Raw genomic sequence first — 14,841 nt, forward strand, 5'->3', positions numbered from 1 at the left:
TGGTCATTTGTTACCTCAAGAACAGGATGGATTTTACATTCACTGTGAAAAACCTGGGCTAGTAGCATGGGCATGTTTCAGGCTGGACTCTTCTTTTGCTGCTTGGTTTCCTTTTGGCTACAGGGAGACAGCTGTCTAAAGGTGTGTTTTCAAACCCACTCTCCAAAACCATGTTTCATTGTTGCAGGTGGTTCAGTGTGCTCTTGCAGTGCAGATGCTGTAGTTTGCTGTAGAATCTGAATGGTTTCTGTTCCTAGGAGAGGACTGAGAGGAGGTAGTGAGAAGAGAATTCAATGCCTGAGGTGTATCTTTGTGATAAATGTTGGCATGAGGTGCTGAAAGTCTTGAGCTGTCAAAGGCCAGTGAGGCTCAGACTCCTTAACCTGCTGGAGCAGGGTGGAAGCAAGGAGTGGGCACTGCCGTCCCACAAGCGGCACTTGGTTCTGGTCTGCCAGGTCTGTGCTGGCCTGGATTTCTTCTGAGAAGTTTGTTGGAGCTGCTTGGAGTAGTGAAGGGTTGGGAAGAAGTGCTGCTCAAGAGCTAAGGCTCGGCTTGATCATTTTGGATGGATTTAACCATGGTATCTGAAGACATAGTTTCCATCAGAATGATCCCAGCATTGTGCAAGTGTCTCAGCTGAAGCCCCTGAGCAGATGTGTGAGACCACCCGCCTCCTCCAGATGAGCCATAGGAAAGCTGACTGTGCCCAGTAATTACAGCTTCTGCAGATTGAATGTGCTTCCAAGTGTTTTCCTTAGTGATCAATCATGTCCCAGCACTCTGATATTCCATCTCTGTCACAATCTGGAGCATCTCTGCAAACCTTGGGTGCTCATTCCCACCAGAGTTTCTTCCTTTCTCTCTTTAGAATCAGTGTGGTGCAGTTCCCTGTGTTTGTGAGCAGCAGCCAGCAGGCTGCAAGAGATCCAATGGCAGCTTTCAGCACACAGAGGGATGTGATGGGGACAGACTGTCCTTAGTGCCATGCAGAAGGGAGTTTTTACCGTCCTCTCTCAAGCAGTATGAAAGAATAGAGTTTGAATGATACTTGTGAGCAGGTGCTGTGCTGTAGGGGATGTCAGGTAACCATTCCTATGGGGGTGCGGGAAGGAGCAGTGAAAGTGATGTATTAGTTTGTGTTTTGGCTGTTAAAGAGGAGTTCCATTTCTGGAAGCAAAACTATGGGCTAAGATGGAAAACAGAAGGGAGAAGGCTGATACCTGGATAGTGGGCTGAGCTTTGGTGACTGCAGCCATTTGCAGTAGAAGTTTTGCTGTTTTGCACAGTGGGGTTCAGAATGGGAGCTGATGATGAATGGGAGCTGCTCGAGGGACAGACTTCCATGTACAAGTTCCAGTGCCTCAATGACTTTCTTGTAGCGAGGAACCCCAAACTGAACATAAGACTTGAGGCGCAGCCTCCCCAGTGTTGAGTCCAAGGGGATGATTACCTCTCTGCTCCTGCTGGCCACACTATTTCTTAGACAGGCCAGGATGCCGTGGGCCTTCTTGGCCACCTGGGCACACTGTTGGCTCATGTTCAGCTGAGCATCGACCAACAGCCGCAGGTCCATTTCCTCTGCACAGTCCTGCAGCCACTCAGCCCCAAGCCTATAGCGCTGCATGGGGTTATTGTGGCCAAAGTGCAGGACCTGGCACTTGGCCTGGGTGTACCACATCCCATTCACCTCAGCCCAGTGAGGTTGATCCAGCTTATCTAGATCCCTCTGAAGGGGCCTCCCTTCCCTCAGGCAGATCAACACCACCTCCCAGTCAAAAGACAAAAAGAGAAGAAAGCAGAAATGAAGAAGGCTTCTCTGAGAGCTGCCCCTGCACCTGCAGAGGTGAGTCCTTGTTATGGACAGACACAGCTCTTGTTGTCAGGGCCTCCATCTGTCAGACATGAATGAGACTGTAAAATCCTGAGGGAAGTGGTGTCCTGGTTCTGTACTTGCTTTTTTCCTTTGCAGGTTTTGAAGTTGTGCACAAAATGAAGGAGAAATCTCTAAAGCAGGTGGTCGGGATGCTGGCATGGTGATGTTACTTAGTAATTAGTGCTATTATTTTGTAGTATATTAATAGTTTGCTAATAAACAAAAAACAAGGGGGGGAGGAAGGCGTTCTGATAACAGAAGATGCTGAGAAGGCAGAAACACTGAATGCCTTCTTTGCTTCTGTCTTTAGTGAAAAGGCTCTCCCTCAGAAATCCCAGACCCTGGAGGTTAATGAGAGAGTCTGGACAATAGGAGATTTCTCTTTAGTCAGGGAAGAGGTGGTCTGTGATTGCCTAGGAAACATTAATGTCCATAAATACATGGGATGGGTGCATGGGGTGCATCCACGGGTGCTGAGAGAACTGGTGGAGGTCATTGCTGAGCCCCTCTCTGTAATCTTTCAGAGGTCTTGGAGAACTGGGGAGGTGCCCGAAGACTGGAGGATGACCAATGTCACTGCAGTCTTCAAAAAGGGCAAGAAGGAAGAGCCTGGTAATTATAGGCCAGTCAGCCTCACCTCTGTCCCAGGGAAGGTGATGGAACAGCTTGTGCTGGATGCCATCTCCAGAGAACTGGGTGATAAGGAGGTTATCAGGAGTACTCAGCATGGGTTCACCAAGGGGAGGTCGTGCTTGACCAACCTGGTGGCCTTTTATGAAGATGTCACTGGCTGGGTGGACGGGGCTAGAGTGGTAGATGTAGTCTACCTTGATTTCAGAAAGGTTTTTGATACTGTCCCCCACGACATCCTTATAACAAAGCTGAGGAAGTATGGGATAGATGAGTGGACAGTGAAGTGGGTCGTGAACTGTCTGACTGGCAGAGTGCAGAGGGTTGTCGTTGGCGGTGCTGAGAGGGGATTTGATCCAGGTTTATAAATACCTGAGGTGTGGGGGCCATAGTGGCACGGCTGGTCTCTTTTCAGTAGTGCGTGGGGACAGGACTAGGGGTAATGGGCTGAAACTTCTGCATAGGAAGTTCCGCACAAATGTGTGCAAGAACCTCTTTACGGTGAGGCTGACGGAGCACTGGAACAGGCTTCCCAGGGAGGTGGTGGAGTCTCCTTCTCTGGAGATATTCAAGACCCGCCTGAACACCTACCTGTGCGACGTGGTGTAGGGAACCTGCCATGGCAGGGGGATTGGACTCAATGATCACTAGAGGTCCCTTCCAACCCCTACAATTCTGTGATTCTGTTGGAAGGTGGGAATGCAAGAGAGAATATTGCGAGCAAAAGCTGTGGAGCGAGATAAATGGCATGAGAAAGCAAAGCTGAGAACTAAGGAAAGCTCCAGAAGAGAAAACAAAGTCCAGTAGGGCATATTTAGAGACAGGTGAAGCATCCATGAGTGCACTGAGGAGTACTAGGGTGGTCTGGAATGTCTCTTGGGCTCCCTACAGCACACATACTTGCTCTGGGGCATGTCTGGATGTCTGTAGAGCTAATTGTGGGGCCCTGAGAAACCTCTGGGGCACATTAGGGGGCACTGGCTTCCATGTGAGTGTTCCCAGGTTCCCAGAAGTCAACAGGGAAGCCTTTGGAGACCCCTTGGGAAGACTCAGTGGGGCCCTAGAGTGATGTAGCAGCTTGTGTTGGTTGCATCTGCTTGGCAGGGAAGCGATTTCCCTGGTGAGAGCTGAGTGACTGGAAGGTGATTTCCTTGGTTTAATTAATTTAATTACCTGGATTATAATTAAATAACACTGTTCAGCGTTCATTAAAGATTTCTTTTTTTTCCAAAGTACTTCAGTTGTGCAGCTGTAGCAGCTTTGCTAAGATATATCGAGTTTATTCAAAATTCCAGTGATGCTCCTAAAGCACTTGAAGTGCATTTGAGGGGGGGAGTGACAAAACAGCTCTGAGAGACACATCATCAGATCAGAACATTGGAACGGTAACTAATAGCAGAGATTCTGATAAGAATATTGAAGTTTTCAAATTACCTTTTCTTAAAGTTGTATTTCACCAAGTTTCATCAATGTGCACACTGAAGAGCTGACTTGTTATCTTTCTTTTTATAAAAAATCATGTGTTACAATTGAGAGCAGAAGTTATAGGATGGAACATTCTCCAAGTAAAGTGCAAAAGACATTTCTTCATAGTTCCAATTAATGTCTTATGTTTTGTTCAGACTCACTAAATGATGTATTTCAGGGTACATCATGTGGGAATATAAGAAGACTATTCAGAGCAGGAGCTGCAGAGCAAGATGAACGACATGAGAAGGTAAGGCTGGGAACCAAGGACACAGCTTTTGTGTCACTCAGCCACCTGTGGCAGAGGTCAGGATTTCTGCAGGGATGGGAAATCATCCCATCACTTAGTGCCTTACAAGGAGCTGAGAAGCTTTTCTTGCTCAAGTCCTGCTTCCAAGCTTAACCACCTACAATGAAGTAGATGTCACTTTGCTGGTGTCCTTCAATTCCGTGTCTGCATTTTCCCAAAATCAGGAGGTAACCAGCTGCAGTGAAGTGAGCGATTTCAGTGCCTGTTTCTGATGGTGGCAATGAGTTCAGAGGTCACAATTAACTGACGATTCCTGTTTCCATTCTGACAAAGTCTGTAGTTGCAGCTGACTTCCTGAGGCTGCCATACGTGGTGGTGATGCAGCCTTGGGCTTCTTGGGGATTTGCATGACTCCCACCTTTCCTTTCTGTGTCTTGCAGGTCAGCTGGTGCTGGAAGCAGCCGGTATCTGAGTAGGAATGAAGGTGAGTGCAGGAGCAGCTGCTGAGGGGAGGAAGGAAGTCCATGCTAATGAGCTCTGGAGCATCTGCGGGTCTGGTACCAGAGGAGGCAGCAGTGATGCTGGAGGGCACGTGGTGAGTGCGTGGACAGGGTGGCACAAACGTGTGCGTGTGCTGAGGAGTTGGGTTGCACACAGGTGCACACAAAGGGGTGTTTGTGGAAGGTGTAGGCACGTACGTGTTCCCAGGGGTGGTTTGCACACGTCTGTGAATACAAAGGAGGGCACACGATGCGGTGTGTGCATGGAGGTGTGCAAAGCAGGCAGGGTGGCACACGGGTGTGCATGTGCACATGGATAGGGGAAGGCTGGGGTTACAGGTTGACCTGTGCTGAGGTGAGTGGGGGCTCACGGTGTTGCTCAGTGGTAGATTTGTTTACACTGAGTGCTAACAGGAAACTCGCACACCCTTTTTGTTTCAGCTGTGCCAGCGCTGTGATCCCTTGCTGCTGGGATGTGCTGTTGGAAGGATGGTGTGCATGCCCAGCTCCCATCACTTCCAAGCCCTACAATTCTGTGATTCTGTGAATCAAGTGTAGAGCAAAAGGGATGTTTGGGCCAGGTGACTGTAAGAAGGCTGGCTGCTTTGGATGGTGGCAGCTGATGGAAACAGGTGCTCTGGGGACCGTTCAGCTTTTAACAGAAGACAGGGGTCCTGCAGGAAGAACGACTAGGTTCTCAAAAGGCTTCAGACGTGCACACAGAGTACATCTGTCCTGCCGTGCCGTCTCTGCTTCTTTTTGATGAAAGCATTTTCATGACCACTTGTTGTGGCTGTTGCTTGTAGAAGGAGGAATGTTAGGTGCAGTTCTCACTGAGAACTTCTGCTAGGATTTCTGTGTAATTTGAATCATGAGTGTTAGCACAGTGAGTTGAAGGAGGGCCCCGGAAGCAAATTTGTTGCTGTTGAAGCACTGTGTGATGAGCAGGTGCGTGGTAAGACGTGCTGGCAGATGTTGAAGACACTTTAAGATTGAGGTGAGAAGGAAAGGCGATGAAGGAGCTGATGGCAAAGAGCTTCCTTAGGAGGCTTGGTGCTTGCATGGGATTGTATCCGATCAACTTCTTGTGTGCTGGTGTCCATCTGTGGTTTGTGGAGCAGTTTTCATTCCAGGGTCTGTCTGGTAGGACTGTGGCTTGGGCCAGGCCAGGGCGAATCCAGTGTGCTTTACTCTCGTTCTTAGTGCTTGTTTTTGCTCAGGTGTCAATCCTCACAGAGCAAGGCCTGAGGGTGGGGTTTGCGGAGAAAGAGGACATGCAGGCCTTGTGTGACACCCACGGAGCTGCAGCGAGGCTGCATTGGTGTAAAACAAGGGAAATGCACAGAGATCTGAAGGTGGGTTTTGGGCTCGACTTATGCCAGAGGGGATGTGCGTGCTCCTTTACAATGTGCGTTTTCTGCCTACTGTATGGCAGGTGGGCTTGGAAAGTTGTTTCCGTGTTTCTGTTGTTGGGAGAAGCAGATATCAACTCTTCTCTCTATTGAAAGATTTAACAAAAGAGACTCTCCTTGCTTCTTAGTGTATGAATCACAGAATCATAGAATCACCAGGGCTGGGAAAGACCTAAAAGAACAGTCCAACCGTTCTCTTATTACCAATAGCTCCCAATAAACCACGTCCTTCAACACAACATCCAGTCATTCCTTGAACACCCCCAGGTGGGATGGCTCCACCACCTCCCTGGGCAGTCCATTCCAGTGCCTGGCCACCCTTTCTGAGAAGTAATATTTCCTAATGTCCAGCCTGAACCTCTCCTGCCGCAGCTTGAAACCATTCCCTCTAGTTCTATCAGTAATGACACGAGAGAAGAGGCCGACCCCCAGCTCACTGCAACCTCCCTTCAGGAAGTTTTAGAGAGCAATGAGGTCTCCCCTGAGCCACCTCTTCTCCAGGCTGGACATTCCCAGCTCCCGCAGCCTCTTCTCATATGGCTCCATTGTGCTCCAGACCCCTCACCAGCTTTGTTGCCCTTCTTTGAACACGTTCCAATGCCTCAGTGTCTTTTTTGCAGTGAGGGGCCACAAACTGGAAACAGAATTCGAGTTGTGGCATCACCAGTGCTGAGTACAGGGGGACAATCGCCTCTCTGCTCCTGCTGGCATCACTGTTTCTGATACATACATTCTCATGTATGTAAGTGTCACATGTGTGACATCCTTTTTGATGGAGTTCCGTGACGGGAGTTCAGTGGATTTGAGAGCTGACTTGAAGCCTGTGGGCATCACCCAGTAGTTGGGGTGAGAGGATGAGGCGTAGGAACAGGAACCTCTTTGGTCGTTATTAACTCCCAACTTTTTGGTCAGGAATCTCTGTGTGTTTTTTTATCATGTAAAGAACAGAGTCATTGTGCAGCTTGTGAATGAATTGATTCACGCCTGCTGATTGGTGCTGTTCTCTACAGGGAGCTGCAGTGGAAATGGACACTTGTGGTCCACTGTCTGCCCCCCTCCCGCATGCTCAGATCAGCCAAGTTGTCAAGGCCTGGCTCTTGGTTGGTGAATTGTGCCAAGGTCAGAGAGTTGGATTTTCTGGGCTTTGAGACACGTCTTCCAGATGCACGTTGTGTTATTTCTGATGTGTTGACCTGTTGAGGTCCAGCCCCAAATGAGGATTCAAGTACTACCACCGCAGGAATGGTTTAGATTGGAATTGGAATGCAGAAGGCTGAAGCCAGCAGGAGCAGGGAATCCATCATCCAAGGGCTTGGTGCAGCTCTTCTTTGCTCAGTTGTGGAAGCATCGTAAAGTTGCTGGGCGGACAGGCATCACGTAGCCTGAGACTCAGCATGACTTGCAGCAAGTGGATGGGACGGTTGTGCTGTGTGTGTTATTCCATGACTGTCTTAGCCCTGCTCACTGACCTGCTCTTTCTCTCTCCTCTCCTCGCCCTCCACCCACTGCCTCGGTGCAGCTTTTGCTCTCATTTCATCCGAGCAAAGCGACAAGGAACTGCTGCAGATAGCTTGAGGTGATCTCACTGCCAGGTACGTGCCATGTTTTGTCCCCCCGCATGGTTTTGCAGGCCGTGTGGCACCGTGTTTAGTAACACAGCCTCATGCAGCTTTGATGTGACCCTGGTCACGGGTGGGTTTCTCCACTGCCCTGCAGCTCAGCCCTCAGAAGGGCTGTCTCTCAGAATGGCCGCCCTAGACCCCGTCCCCATCTCTGCTGCCCTCCCCGTCCCTTCAGCCGTTCCCGGTTCGGGCCGGGCGACACCGGGCAGGTGGGTGAGCGGAGCGGGGCAAGATGGCGGCAGGGAGTGGGGTGTGAGGGGCAGGGCGGGGCCTAACGGGGGTGGGGGGCGGGGCTAAGGGGAGGGGAGAGCGGGGATTGGTGGGAGAGGGAGCCAATAGGAGGTAGTGAGGAGTTGGGCACAGGGTGATGTTAACACCCCTTTGTGACGTCATAATGCCCCTTTGTGATGTCATAATGCTTCTTTGTTACATCATAATGCCCCTTTGTGACATCATAATGCCCCCTTTGTGACGTCATAATGCCCCTTTGTGACGTCATAATGCCCCTTTGTGACGTCATAATGTCCTTTTCTGATGTCATAATGCCGCTTTGTGATGTCATAATGCTCCTTTGTGACGTCATAAAGCTCCTTTGTGACGTCGTAATGCCCCTTTGTGACATCATATAGCTCCTTTGTGATGTCATAAAGCTCCTTTGTGACGTCATAATGCCCCTTTGTGACATCATAATGTCCTTTTGTGACGTCATGAAGCTCCTTTGTGATGTCATAATGCTTCTTCGTGACGTCATAATGTCCCTTTGTGACGTCATAATGCCCTCTGTGACGTCATAATGCCCTTTGTGACACCATGAAGCTCATTTGTGACATCATAATGCCCCTTTGTGACGTCATAATGTCAGTTTCGGATGTCATAATGCCCCTTTGTGATGTCATAATACCCCTTTGTGACGTCGCAGTGCTCCTTTGTGACGTCATAAAGCTCCTTTGTGACGTCGTAAAGCCCCTTTGTGACGTCATAAAGCTCTTTTGTGATGTCATAAAGCTCCTTTGTGACATCATAATGCCCCTTTGTGACATCATAATGCCTTTTGTGACATCATAAAGCTCCTTTGTGACGTCATAATGCCCCTTTGTGACATCATAATGTCTTTTTCTGATATCATAATGCCCCTTTGTGATGTCATAATACCCCTTTGTGACGTCATAATGCTCTTTGTGACATCATAAAGCTCCTTTGTGATGTCATAAAGCTCCTTTGTGATGTCATAATGCCCCTTTGTGACATCATAATGTTCTTTTGTGATGTTATAATGCCCCTTTGTGATGTCATAATGCTTCTTTGTTACATCATAATGTCCTTTTCTGATATCATAATGCCCCTTTGTGACGTCATAATGCCCCTTTTTAAAGTCATAATGCCCTTTGTGACGTCATAATGCTTATTTGTGACGTCATAATGCCCTTTTGTGACATCATATCACCCCTTTGTGATGTCATACTGCCCCATATGAAGTCCAGACAGAGTCAAAACTTATGGACCTGCACGAGGATCACTTTCAAGACAGTGGCTCTGTTGCTTCAAGCCTATTTGCTTCGTCCTGCCGCCACTCTACTACCAAATATCAACAACCTCTTGCATGATTCAACTTGCAAACATTTCACACTTACCCTTGTGTTTCGATTCGAGCCCTTGTCAACCCCAAAGATCCAAACCAAGCAGTGTCTTTCCATCAATGCCTCCTCATCTCTTCAGCTACAGTAGTTTTTCTCAGGGCAGTTAGATGCAGTCATGCTCCTCTGGATTTGGTGTGTTAAATCCATGCTGCATGGCAGCAGTCAGTTCAATACAAAGGTGTTCTGTGTGCCACAGCATTTCTCCAGGAGAAATGAATCCTAGCAACAGTCTGGAGGAGTCTGTGAGCCTGAGATGCTCAACCAATGAGAGCCATGAGAGCATCACCTGCATTGGGTTTAGGGCATAGAACAGAATTAATGTCACTGACTGGTGAGCAATTTCTCCCTTGCCAACAGGGGATGTGCGCGCAGTATTGCAGTAATGAATAAGCACTGCTGCTATCGCTGCCATCTTTGCCTAACTAGAAATATTTGACTTTGAGAGTTTCTCACACAAGGGGAGAGGGTAAGAAAGTAAAGAGGCACAGAAAACTAAGGAAAACTGCTCTTCTTTATCTTATCTATAAAAATTGATACAATTGATGCTGTCGTTCCTTTTTTTTTTTTTTTTTTGTATTCTTAATTTTTTGCCAGTGTCAGTTAGATTGTTTTAAAATATCCACACACCAAAATCTGACTACCAAGCAAATGTAATGAAAATGAAATGAAGGTGAGTTAGCGGAAAGCACAAGGCCATATTATATCAGGCTCTAGCAAATTTACAGGCAGTCACTGCACAAAGAGGTAGATTTGAGTTGCACATTATATGATTCCCACAAAGATTAAGGAAATCTGAAGCTTTCAATATATTTTTTTAATTCTTTTTTCATTTCATTTTTTAAACACCTGACCCAGACCCCAACTCTCGCAGGAGCTGTAAAGATAACAGCATTAACCTGCATTGTAACTCTAGATTAATAGTCAAGTGCATCACTCAGCCAACAGTTGGGACATAGAATCCTATTGCCCTCATGTAATCACTACTTAAACAAGAAACAGTGAAATTCATTGAGATATTTAGTCTGAACTCTTCCACTGGGGTCATGACTGAATGAGTTCCAAACTTGTGCTGAATGTCATTGCTGAATTCCTTTCTTTCCCATTCAGTACTGTAGCCAACTAGAATAAAAAACAGCAAAGTTCAGATGGGGATAATCCAGGTTGGAAACCAATACAAAGTGGAGGCAACAAATGGTATATTTTTCATATCGAATCTATGCAGTTCTTAGAGCATCAGCAGTAAGAAATTTGGATGAGATTAAATTTCTGTAGCTGTAGTAACCGTTTTGAAAATGGTCCTCAGAGATCCCTAGCTGGAAAGCACTGGGCCTATTCATCCTATTTTAAATCTATGGGAAGAAATTATTCTGAGTGTTGAAAGAGTGTAAAAATAAAACATTTCTAATTTATTCACCTCCTTTTAAAGTACTTTCAGACATGGTCTGTGATACTACCTTAGATTTCTTTGTATATTTAAATGAGGGTGGTTTGATGCTGGCACAATCACCTTAAAAGACTCTTCAAGATTATTTACCTCTGCCTTAGAAATCTATCAAAACTGCCAAGAATTAAACTGTAGGATGAGGAAGCCTGCCATTTCTAAGATTTGTGGTACTAGCAATTGACTTACGTTTTGCCTTGGTGGAGAACAGGCTGTGCATGGATACACACATGATTTCTCTAATTGTTTGTAAAGGAAAGAATTTCCTCAGCCTTTGCGAAAGCCAGCCTAAGTATCAAAATGGACCTGAGCCCATGCTCAGGAGCAGCAGTTACTGGTTACTGAATGCCTTTAATGCTTGTGGTGCTTTACAAAGTTCAACTTGCTGAGTATCATACTGCTTTCACATTATATCTAATGCAAATTTTAGGAACCCACTGCTGGAGGCAATGGAACAGAAAGGTATGGGGTAAGGGCACAGTAGGTTTTGTATCCAGACACCTGTGATGCAATCCACAGACAGATGGTAGGTATTGAACTGTCTTACTAACACAGTATTCCTTGGCAATATGATTGATGGTTGGACTTGATCTTTTGAGGTCTTTTCCAACCTTAATGATTCTTTAATTCTGTGAATACTGAAGACTTCTTTTCAGTATGGCTAGGAAAACACTGGCTAAGTTGTTTGGTTTGCATATATGAAGTTGGGACTGCCAATGGCACAGCTGTGTCATTAGAAAGGGTGGCAGGAATACCCTGAACACGTCTACTCCCTTTCTGTCTTCTCCATCTCAACTCATGCTCCCTGTGACACTAACAGACAAGATTTAGCAGGCATGGTGGTGATGGTTGGATGGTTGGATTAGATGATCTTAGTGCTCTTTTCCAACCTTAACGCTTCTGTGATTCTGTAGATATGCCGTACAAGTCTTACCCTTATATTAAATTTAGCTAGAGATTGTTGGGAATTAACATTTTTGCCTGAAATTTCTCAGAGAATCCCTTGTGCAGGGCCAGCGAAAGACAATGTGCTCAATGGGATTTCAGCAGTCTACTGAAAGAATGGGAGGTAGTTGTTTGAGGAGTTACTTTGCTCTGTCAAAAAGCTGTACTGAGACTATATCTAAAACTATGGGATGCACATAAGAATGTACCCTACCTCTCTGCCTAGGGCTGGTCTACATAGGGAGTCAGAAAAAGCTGAGCAGCAAGACAATACCATGAGTATCGATTTGCCTGCTTAAATTGGCAGGCATTTCAAGTGTAGACGTCAACTCTTCTCTCATAACAAGTACGGCATGCTTCTCTCTACGAGACTACCTTACAGGGACATGTCTTTGACTGGGCTGATTTTGCCTTCTGAATTTTACTCCACAAAAGAATTTCAACAGGTAAAAGTTGAAATGACTGCAATGCTCGTTTATACAGTGGTGTATCCATGCATCCATGTTGACATTTCTATCTTCAAGGTTACTGTGAGATGGGAATCACTGATTATAGAATTATTATTATTATTATCCCTGTACATAACTTTAGATACACCAATCAATTTCCATTCATTTAGTCTCTTTCTAGCAGAAAACTGAACAACAGTAATAACAACAAAAAGAGCCTAAATGAAACAAACTACAAAGGAGGCCAGAATGAATGCCTTCTGAACTGAGTATCACTGAAAGTTTTTCTTTATTGGCTACAGTGTGATATTTTTCTCCACGTTTTCTGCTCTGATTAAAACCACTTTCATCTTCTGTGATGTTAGCAGTGCGTGGGCCTGTAGAAAAGCATGCACACAAATGAAGACTAAAGCTGCATCTCTGCTCAGCAGTGCTGGCAGTTCACCATCAGTCTTGTCTCTGTGTAACACAGAGAGGGAAACAAGAAAGGATGCATTGTCTCAGCTATTCAAGGCATATCATAGAATCACAGAATGGCTTGGGTTGAAAAGGACCATAATGATCATCAATTTTCCTAAGACCACATCCTGGTCTTAATGAGCAAACACTTTATCACACTGGGCAACCTGTTCCAGTGCACTGCTACTCTTGATGAGAAGAAATTTATTCTACTATCCAACCTGAAACTCCCCTAGTGCAACTTGAGGCCATTACCTCTTGTCCTGTAGCTGAAGATTTTTAGTGCCAATTTTCATTGCCATGGATTAGGTTAACAGAAAGGAAACAGGAACCCAGTGTCTGTTATCAGATATCAGGTGGATAAGTTTCTGTTTATATCTACTGAATTCTCTTTTTGATAGTCGTAGAACCAGAGGTAATGTCCTTAAGTTGTGCCAGGAGAGGTTCAGTATTAGGAAAAAATGATTCCCAGATGGGGTTGCAATGCTTTGGAACAGGCTGCCCAGGGAAGTGGTGCAGTCCCTGATATAGCACTGAGGGACATGATTTAGTGGGTGTGGTGGGGATGAGTCAGTGGTTGGACTACACACTTGCATGTTGCTGTGTGTGCCCTTTATTGCTGTACACTGTAGTCTGTGTAAGGACTTGTTCTCCAAACCATCTGAATGTTTGTTTGCCATGATGCAGCAGCTGTCTCCTTCGTAAAGAAGGAAGCAAGAAAAAGACTACATTAAATTCATTCATTCTTAGCAGAAAGGAAACAAAGAAAAGAAAGAATTTTTAACCTGCTGTTAGCCATGTTTGTAAATAAAAAATCACTGTTTAGAAATACCTGGAAAGTAAGTACACCATTCTGGAAAGTCAAATAAATGTGGTGCAAAGCAAACTGTCTCTGGCTTTGCCAAATCAGGCCTTCATTAGCCAAAGGATCCCTCCCTTTTTCTCGTAGTGATAAAGAAATTCCTTTTATGGTTCTACTATTTTCATTAGTTATTTTGGGAAGATTATCTCCAGTCCAGCAACTCAAAGGTTTTGGGATGTACCTCTGGTCCCAGTTCACCTTGCTGAACCTGTCAACAAAACTAACATCACCTGTCACAGAATGATAGAATCATGAGAGCTGGAAAAGACCACTTAGATCATCCAGCCCAATCATCAGTCCATCACCACCATGTCCACTAAGCCTCCTCTCCTCCTTCTTCACTGACCTTGGTGACTGCAGGGCTGTTTGTCTCACATCATTCTTGCTCATAGCTCTCACATATGCTATGCAGTGGTTTGAACCTTCCTTAACAAAGTTATCACAGAAGTGCCAGCAGCATCACTCCTTGACTCAGCTTTGGCCAGCACTTGAAATGGTTCTGTCTGACATGGGGCAACTACTGGCCTCTTCCTACAGAGAACAACACTGCAGCCTCTTTTCTGCCACAGTCCAGACATTAGACATGTAATACAACCTGAGAAAAATATACAACTTGAAATTATGTAGTTCTTTTATTGAAAATCTCTTTTTAAACCCTGTGTTTGTCTCAGTATTTCATGACCTCTACCACAGTTCTCTATTTCCCTCAGCATCACTTTGCGTTTGTCTTCTGAATGTCATGCTTGGATCTGAATTGATAAGTGAAAAAGCTGCATCTGACAGTCCTTTCCAGATGTGCCTGTTTGACTCCAGCTGGTGAAGTTGTTTCTCAAGACTTGCTTCCTCTCATTCATGTTCTTTCACACTGAACTGTAAAATCAGCTCCCACCTCCCGGTCTTTAGGATAAGTGGCACCTTTTTGAATTTCTGATGGGTTTCAGCTTGAGCGAGATGCCATGAAGATGAACAGCAGGAAGTCAGTGAGAGAATTGTTTAAGGATATTGAAAATGAGAGATGGATGAGTGTCAGGGAGTCAGGTGATGCTCTCATGGCTCTCATTGGCTCATCTCAGGCTCACAGACTCCTCCAGACTGTTGCTAGGATTCATTTCCATAGAAGGTCAATTACCAACCTCTTGTTTTTAGGTTTGCCTTGTACTTTTCTGCGGAGAGAGAAGGGCAATGTTTCCAACAGTCAGTACATTCATTCTGTGCTGTGCTGGGCTCTACCCACCCTGTATTTATCTTGTGCTTGTCTCAATTCTACCCATGTCAGAATGCCCCCAGTCTGAAC

General features: G+C 45.8%; 1 long non-coding RNA gene across 1 annotated transcript; it reads left to right on the plus strand.

Moving 5' to 3' along the window:
* Nucleotides 1-4,068: 4,068 nt before the first annotated feature.
* Nucleotides 4,069-7,712, plus strand: LOC146754964 (uncharacterized). Its single transcript, XR_014938549.1, has 3 exons — nt 4,069-4,220; nt 4,661-4,815; nt 7,652-7,712. It is a non-coding gene; the product is annotated as an uncharacterized LOC146754964 (long non-coding RNA).
* Nucleotides 7,713-14,841: the final 7,129 nt, after the last annotated feature.

The sequence above is a fragment of the Coturnix japonica genome, chromosome 37, assembly GCF_054131305.1.
Source record: "Coturnix japonica strain WE chromosome 37, WE-NBRP24, whole genome shotgun sequence".
In the NCBI taxonomy this organism is placed as follows: domain Eukaryota; kingdom Metazoa; phylum Chordata; class Aves; order Galliformes; family Phasianidae; genus Coturnix; species Coturnix japonica.